At 31.5% G+C, this 9,383-nt stretch overlaps 1 protein-coding gene across 1 annotated transcript in view; it reads right to left on the reverse strand.

Annotated features, from left to right (window-relative positions):
* Liprin-beta (liprin-beta 1) overlaps nucleotides 1-9,141 on the reverse strand; it is a 387,502-nt gene extending 378,361 nt beyond the window's left edge. Inside the window, exon 1 of the mRNA XM_075358203.1 lies at nucleotides 8,969-9,141. The gene's annotated coding sequence lies outside the window, so the exon portion shown is untranslated. The remainder of the gene's footprint in view (nucleotides 1-8,968) is intronic.
* Between the last annotated feature and the right edge of the window lie 242 nt (nucleotides 9,142-9,383).

Here is a 9,383-nt window from a genome sequence, read left to right on the forward strand (position 1 = left end):
AAAAATAAAATAAAATTATAATAAATCAACCAAAGCAATTATTAAATTTAAAGAAAAGATGAGAAAATTTAAAATGACTTTGTGCCAGAATAAATGTATTGATTGAAACAAAAAATTAATTATACTTCTTTAATTAAAGTAATGCCATTCTTGCTTAAATTTATTTGTAAAATATTAATTTTAACTTCAATTTAATATTATTATCTCACAATATAATATATTGCAGTGAGCCTTGACATTTGCATGTGATTGTTGGCAGTAGCATTATCATGTTGGGAGGAATTATTGACCCAGTGAATTGTTGAACACGACATATACAGCTCCTAAGTGTTCTAGAAGCACCAGAAATAAAATAATATACATTTTAATCTTAGGTCCCATAAAGTTATATTATCTTTAGAAATATTCTTCAGTAGGCTGGAATAATTTTACTCAAATTTCTTCCTGATCTTGTGAAAAACATATTTTTTGGATAATGAATTAGATTTTAAATAAACCGATTCAATTAATCTAAGAAAGTGTAATAAGTGTCCAGTATCTAGATTTCTTCACTAAAACCCCAACTATATAGTAATATTATTGGTGAGCTATAAATATTTTCTCAAAAACAGTTTTATAGACAATATCTCAAAATACCAAACCATAATACAAATGAGATGTATCAAAGAAAAGTATAAAAATTTCATTAAGGCATATTACATTAAGACTTAAGTACATTCAAGACACCAGTTTTTAAAAGAATAAAATTTCTTATACAACTTCATTTGATTTTTCAAATTCAAAACATAATTACTTCACATAAGATTGCAGTGAACTGTTAGAGCAATATATTTTGTATTAACAATTATTTTCATTATAATACAACAATTACTTACTTTTTAACAATCCTTTTTGGCATTTAAACTCCCTCAATAAATCCTTAACATCTAATCCTTAGATGTTAAACTAAAGTAGTACATAATGACTTTTAAGTTGAACTAAATGATAAAATATTTTCTACAACATTTACACAAGATGTTTTTCAATTTGAGACTTTAAGGTATTACAATCACTAGCCCTATAAATAAAGCAACATCACCCGCAAAAGAGACCAATCTTCCCACAATGATTGCATCACATAAATAATTAAAATAAATTAAAAACAGAACAGGACCAGACACATCTAGTGGAACACCATATTTAATTATTTTTGGCTTACTCAATTTTCCATTTACGATTACATCTGGAATCTTTGTTGCAAATTTTATTTAAAGAAATTATGAACAATTCCTCTTATTCCCATCAAATCAAATTATTTCAGTATGCCCCCTACATCGTACATCCCTAACAATTTGTTTTACATACTCTAAATGTTGCCTGCCTGCACAATTTTTTCCTTTTACCTGTCCCTCCAATATTAAAGCGACTATTCCAGGATGCATTAATATATGGCCTATAAGTCTGTCTCTTCTTTTAACAATATTTTTCCAAATGCATCTTTCTTCATCTATTTGCTGCAATACCTTTTCATTTGTCACTTTATCCACCCATCTGATTTTTAACATTCTCCTATAGCACCACATTTCAAAAGCTTCTAATTTTTTCTTCTCAGGTATTCCGATCGTCCAAGTTTCACTTTCAAGCTACGCTCTAAGCATATACTTTCAAAAATATTTTCCTGACATTTAAATTAATTTTTGATGTAAACAAATTATATTTCTGACTGAAGGCTCGTTTCGCCTCTGCTATTCAGCATTTTATATCGCTCCTGCTTCGTCCATCTTTAGTAATTCTATTTCCCAAATGACAAAATTCTTCTACCTCCATAATCTTTTCTCTTCCTATTTTTACATTCAGTGGTCGACTTCGTTATTTCTACGACATTTCATTACTTTTGTTTTGTTCTTGTTTATTTTCATGCGGTAGTTCTTGCGTAGGACTTCATCCATGCCTCTCATTGTTCCTTCTAAATCCTTTTTACTCTCAGCTAGAATTATCATATCATCAGTAAATCATAGCATCTTTATCTTTTCACCTTGTACTGTTACTCCGAATCTAAATTGTTTTTTTAACATCATTAACTGCTAGTTCTATGTAAAAATTAAAAAGCAACAGGGATAGGAAATATCCTTGTTGGACTTTCTTTATTATTACGGCTTTGTTTTTATGTTCTTCAATTATTACTGTTGATGTTTGGTTCCTGTAAATGTTAGCAACTGTTCTTCTACCTCTGTATTTGAACCCTAAATTTTTTTAAATCTGAACATTTTATTCCAGTCTAGTTATCAAATGCCTTTTCTAGGTCTATAAATGCCAAGTATGTTAGTTTGTTTTTCTTTAATCTTCCTTCTACTATTAATCTGAGTGCTAAAATTGCTTCCCTTGTCCCTATACTTTTCCTGAAACCAAATTGGTCTTCTCCTAACACTTCTTCCACTCTCCTCTCAATTCTTCTGTATAGAATTCTAGTTAAAATTTTTGATGCATGACTAGTTAAACTAATTGTTCTGTATTCTTCACATTTATCTGCTCCTGCTTTCTTTGGTATCATAACTACAACACTCTTTTTGAAGTCTGACGGAACTTCCCCTTTTTCATAAATATTACACACCAGTTTAATCTATCAATCGCTTCCTCACCTGCACTGCGCACTAATTCTACAGATATCCCGTCTACTCCAGGAGCCTTTCTGCCATTCAAATATTTTAATGCTCTGTTAAGTTCAGATCTGAGTATTGTTTCTCCCCTTTCATCCTCTTCAACTTCCTCTATAACACCATTTTCCAATTCATTTCCTCTGTATAACTCTTCAATATATTCCACCCACCTATCGACCTTTCCTTTCGTATTATAAATCAATGTTCCATCTTTGTTTAACGCATTATTAGATTTTAATTTATGAACCCCAAAATTTTCCTCAACTTTACTTTATCCTCCATCTACTTTACCAAGGATCATTTCTCTTTCCACTTCTGAGCACTTTACTTTAATACACTCTTCTTTCGCTAGTTTGCACTTCCTATTTATAGTATTTCTTAACTGTCCATAGTTCCTTTTACTTTCTTCATCACTAGCATTCTTATATTTTCTACATTCATATATCAGCTGCAATATATCCTCTGATACCCAAGGCTTTCTATCAGTTCTCTTTATTCCGCCTAAGTTTGCTTCTGCTGATTTAAGAATTTCCTTTTTAACATTCTCCCATTCTTCTTCTACATTTTCTATCTTATCTTTCTTACTCAGACCTCTAGCGATGTCCTCCTCAAAAATCTTCTTTACCTCCTCTTCATCAAGCTTCTCTAAATTCCACCGATTCATCTGACACCTTTTCTTCAGGTTTTTAAACCCCAATCTACACTTCATTATCACTAAATTATCGTCGCTATCAATTTTTGCTCCAGGGTAAGCTTTGCAGTCAACAAATTGATTTCAAAATCTCTGTTTAACCATGATATAATCTGATACCTTGCAGTATCACCTGGCTCTTTTCATGTCAATATTCTTCGATTATGATTTTTAAACTGGATGTTGGCAATTACTAAATCATACTTTATGCAAAACTCTTTCATTCCTTTTGCCCAGCACACATTCACCCACAATATTTCATTCCTTGCCTTTTCCAATGCTTGCATTCCAATCTCCAACTATTATTAAATTTTCATCCTCTTCTATGTGTTTAATAATTTCATCAATTTCTTCGTATACACACTCTACCTCATCATCATGGGCACTTGTAGGTATATAGACGTTAACAATCATTGTCGGCTTAGGTTTCGATTTTATCCTTATTACAATGATTCTATCGCTATGCATTTTGAAATACTCTACTCTCTTCCCTATCTTCTTGTTCATTACAAAACCTACTCCTGTCTGCCCAGTATTTGAAGCTGAGGTAATTATTCTAAAATCACCTGACCCAAAGTCATTTTCCTCTTCCAACCGAACCTCACTAATTCCTACTTCTACATATATCCCATACATTTCCCTCTTTAAATTTTCTAGCCTACCAACCTTTTTTAGACTTCTAACATTCCATGCTCCAACTTGTAGAATGTTATTTTTTAATTTTCTGGTGACCCCTTCCTTAATAGTCCCCACCCAGAGATCCAAACGGGAGACAAGTTTACCTCCAGAATATTTTACCAAGGAAGGCCCTCCATCATTTTTAAATGAAAATGCAGAGAGCTACATTTTCTTGGAAAATCAGCTGTAGTTTTCCATTACTTTCAGCGGTGCAGTACTCAGAGGATTGAGTGATGTTGATATGGCCGTTTAAGTCATCCTGACCTTAGCCCTTAACAACTAATAAGGAATCACTCCTTAGTCTGGCTCTGAACAGATACCTCTCCGATATGGTTGCACCTTCGGTCCAACTATTCTATATCACTGAGCACTCAAGCCCCCTCACCAATGGCAAGGTCTCATTATTCATAGAGGGAGATGAATAATCTAGACAAAAGAAAATAAAATTTGTGATAGAACTTTGTAAAGAAACAAACTAGGTTGGTGAACCACATAGACATCCTCATTTAATTTGGTTATGGTATGGTAAGAAAAAGCAAGTATAAAAAGTTGAAAATTGGGATATATGCAACAGTATCTAGGAATGAAGGCTGAAGTAAATACATTGAAGTTAAAGTTTTAGCTTCTAGTAAATAATGGTTAAATGTAAAGTAAAGTTGATTTAAAATTCAGTTGTAATAATAATATTAATTAACAATTTTATTAACTGATTTCTGTATGATGTTTTGTGCTGAATGCTTTAAATCTTTTGCTCTGATTAATATGTAATAATGCATTATATAGATCATGTCAGGAATGATAGATACACAATTCAAAGAGTAGAAAAAAATAGGAGTGATTAAAGATTATACTATTATTTAAAACATAAACACATTAAATAATGTTAAGGTAAATATATTCTGGTGATTTTAGAGTAATTAACTCAGCGTCAAATAATGGGCAGGCAGGAGTAGGTTTCGTGATGAACAAGAAGATAGGGAGGAGAGTGGAGTATTTCAAAACGCATAGCGATAGAATCATTGTAATAAGGATAAAATCAAAACCTAAACCGACAACGATTGTTAACGTTTATACGCCTACAAGCGCCCATGATGATGATGAGGTAGAGTGTGTATACGCAGAGATTGATGAAGAAATTAAACACGTAAAAGGAGATGAAAATTTAATAATAGTTGGAGATTGGAATGCAAGCATTGGAAAAGGCAAGGAAGGAAATATAGTGGGTGAATACGGGCTGGGCAGAAGGAATGAAAGAGGGGACCGACTTATAGAGTTTTGCACGAAGTATAATTTAGTAATTGCCAACACCCAATTTAAAAATCATAATAGAAGAATATACACTTGGAAAAAGCCAGGCGATACTGCAAGGTATCAGATAGATTATATCATGGTTAAGCAAAGATTTAGAAATCAACTCGTTGACTGCAAAACTTACCCTGGAGCAGACATTGATAGCGACCATAATTTGGTGATAATGAAATGTAGATTGGGGTTTAAAAACCTGAAGAAAAGTTGTCAGATAAATCGGTGGAATTTAGAGAAGCTTGAGGAAGAGGAGGTAAAGAAGATTTTTGAGGAGGACATCGCAAGAGGTCTGAGTAAAAAAGATAAGGTAGAAAATGTAGAAGAAGAATGGGAGAATGTTAAAAAGGAAATTCTTAAATCAGCAGAAGCAAACTTAGGCGGAATAAAGAGAACTGGTAGAAAACCTTGGGTTTCAGACAATATATTGCAGCTGATGGATGAACGTAGAAAATATAAGAATGCTAATGATGAAGAAAGTAAAAGGAACTATCGGCAATTAAGAAATGCTATAAATAGGAAGTGCAAACTGGCGAAAGAAGAGTGGATTAAAGAAAAGTGTTCAGAAGTGGAAAGACAAATGAACATTGGTAAAATAGACCATACAGGAAAGTTAATGAAAATTTTCGGGTACATAAATTAAAATCTATTAATGTGTTAAACAAAGATGGTACACCGATATATAATACGAAAGGTAAAGTCGATAGATGGGTGGAATATATTGAAGAGTTATACGGAGGAAATGAATTAGAAAATGGTTTTATAGAGGAAGAGGAAGTTGAGGAGGATGAAATGGGAGAAACAATACTGAGATCTGAATTTAAGAGAGCATTAAAAGATTTAAATGGCAGAAAGGCTCCTGGAATAGACGGAATACCTGTAGAATTACTGCGCAGTGCAGGTGAGGAAGCGATTGATAGATTATACAAACTGGTGTGTAATATTTATGAAAAAGGGGAATTTCCGTCAGACTTCAAAAAAAGTGTTATAGTTATGATACCAAAGAAAGCAGGGGCAGATAAATGTGAAGAATATAGAACAATTAGTTTAACTAGTCGTGCATCAAAAATCTTAACTAGAATTTTATACAGAAGAATTGAGAGGAGAGTGGAAGAAGTGTTAGGAGAAGACCAATTTGGTTTCAGGAAAAGTATAGGGACAAGGGAAGCAATTTTAGGCCTCAGATTAATAGTAGAAGGAAGATTAAAGAAAAACAAACCAACATACTTGGCGTTTATAGACCTAGAAAAGGCTTTCGATAACGTAGATTGGAATAAAATGTTCAGCATTTTAAAAAAATTAGGGTTCAAATACAGAGATAGAAGAACAATTGCTAACATGTACAGGAACCAAACAGCAACAATAACAATTGAAGAACATAAGAAAGAAGCCCTAATAAGAAAGGAAGTCCGACAAGGATGTTCCCTATCTCCGTTACTTTTTAATCTTTACATGGAACTAGCAGTTAATGATGTTAAAGAACAATTTAGATTCGGAGTAACAGTACAAGGTGAAAAGATTAAGATGCTACGATTTGCTGATGATATAGTAATTCTAGCCGAGAGTAAAAAGGATTTAGAAGAAACAATGAACGGCATAGATGAAGTCCTACGCAAGAACTATCGCGTGAAAATAAACAAGAACAAAACAAAAGTAATGAAATGTAGTAGAAATAACAAAGATGGACCACTGAATGTGAAAATAGGAGGAGAAAAGATTATGGAGGTAGAAGAATTTTGTCATTTGGGAAATAGAATTACTAAAGATGGACGAAGCAGGAGCGATATAAAATGCTGAATAGCAGAGGCGAAACGAGCCTTCAGTAAGAAATATAATTTGTTTACATCAAAAATTAATTTAAATCTCAGGAAAATATTTTTGAAAGTGTATGTTTGGAGTGTCGCTTTATATGGAAGTGAAACTTGGACAATCGGAGTATCTGAGAAGAAAAGATTAGAAGCTTTTGAAATGTGGTGCTATAGGAGAATGTTAAAAATCAGATGGGTGGATAATGTGACAAATGAAGAGGTATTGCGGCAAATAGATGAAGAAAGAAGCATTTGGAAAAATATAGTTAAAAGAAGAGACAGACTTATAGGCCACATACTAAGGCATCCTGGAACAGTCGCTTTAATATTGGAAGGACAGGTAGAAGGGAAAAATTGTGTAGGCAGGCCACGTTTGGAGTATGTAAAACAAATTGTTGGGGATGTAGGATGTAGAGGGTATACTGAAATGAAACGACTAGCACTAGATAGGGAATCTTGGAGAGCTGCATCAAACCAGTCAAATGACTGAAGACAAAAAAAAAAAAAATATATATTCTACTAAATATAAACATTAATTTATTTAATGAAAAAAATAAATTATTAGTGAAAATTATTTGAACATGTGTAACCACATACATGTTCAAATAACACAATTTCCATTTTGTTGGCCCATGTTCAACAGAGATGCAGAAGGTTCAAGATTTTTAAATTTTTTTTAATAAGTATTATTTAAATATTCATTAACATAATATCCTTTTTTTTAAAAGAAAATTTTTTAATTGTAATTTACATAAATTGATGGTAAGAATTATTTTAATTAATTAAGAATGGCAACAATAGCATAATAAGACCCTTTCTCATAAACAGATTTATTCTGTTTAGTTACATGAAAACAATTGTATTCTATGGTTTGATAAATACAGATATTGGTTTTTTTTTTTAAGAAAAACTATTATTTCCTGTAAAAGGGTAAAGAAATAAGCTAGCTGTAAACTGCTTTAAAACAACTTTTAATACACAGCATAATTAATTCATTATCCGACAGAAGAAAACTGATTAAAACACATATTTACTTAATTTACTAGAATGATTCTTAAGTAAGAAAAACCTGAATTGATAAAAAAATCTATCAGCAGTCAAATTTACAGGTTCAAAATTGAAATGTTTTTAAGTAAAATGTTTCTACTTGAAATTCATTAAAAATGAATCAAAACAAACTTATTCAAAAAGACAAAACATTATAATATTGTAAAATACTATTTTCTTATTTTACTTTAACAATAATAAAGCAAATACATCTCGTTAGAACTACTGTATTTACATTTCAACAGTTTCAGGCATAAGCTACTTAAACAAAGTACAAATGAGAAATAGCTTTAAGTAAAAGAATTTTGTCTGCTTAAATTTTAAACAAAATAGACATTGTACACGCAATTTAATTGTAATTAAAAACAGAAAAATATGTGGTTATTGAAAAATGACTGGTCTCATAATTTCAGGGAAATTTCAACTGGTTAATTTCTTTCCTCCCAAAAAAAAAGCAAACGCAAGCAAAATAATCATTTAGTTATAACGAAGAAAATCTGCATCTGACTTTCGTAAAATACTTATACGTCGCTTAACCAGCTAAAGAGAGATTCTAACTATATTCAAATACCAAATAGAACATGTAAACAAACGTTACACTACGCGTCTCGACGATTTCTAATATATAAAAAAAAAATTAGTTTTAATCCGTGTTCTAGAGGTTGAATAAATTAAAACGAATGTATTTAAGCCAAGTACGTGTATTTTATTAAGAAGAAACGTAAAAACATGGAAATTCAAAACGTTATCGAAATTTTGAATAACAGAAAAACTTAACATAACCTTCTACAACACATGAAAATTACCTTTAAACTTATCCACAGGTCAGTCTTCTCACTATCGTACGAAAATTTAGTATACAATCACAGATAGTTTACATACAAAACAACAGAAAACCGAAACTAAACCAACTCAAAATAAAAAAATAAATAAAACAAATAAAAACTCCCCCAACGCCCAAGTACTTGAATGTCTAACAGTTCACTGCTTCTTGAATTTCATATAGTTAGGTAAGTTAATGTGCAACAGGTGGTCATTTTAGTGAAACTTTTAATTGGGTTTTCCAATTATTAATAGTTATAAAGATAAACGACAAAACTTTTCTCCGAATAGAACAAACATTAAACTTCCATTCAAGGTTTCTGGCAGTATTTCCTAAATGAAAAAATTTAAGACACAACGAAATCAACATAGTATGCGCCATTGGAATAACGTTTAAAT

This window comes from Lycorma delicatula, chromosome 2, assembly GCF_047948215.1.
Source record: "Lycorma delicatula isolate Av1 chromosome 2, ASM4794821v1, whole genome shotgun sequence".
In the NCBI taxonomy this organism is placed as follows: Eukaryota; Metazoa; Arthropoda; class Insecta; order Hemiptera; family Fulgoridae; genus Lycorma; species Lycorma delicatula.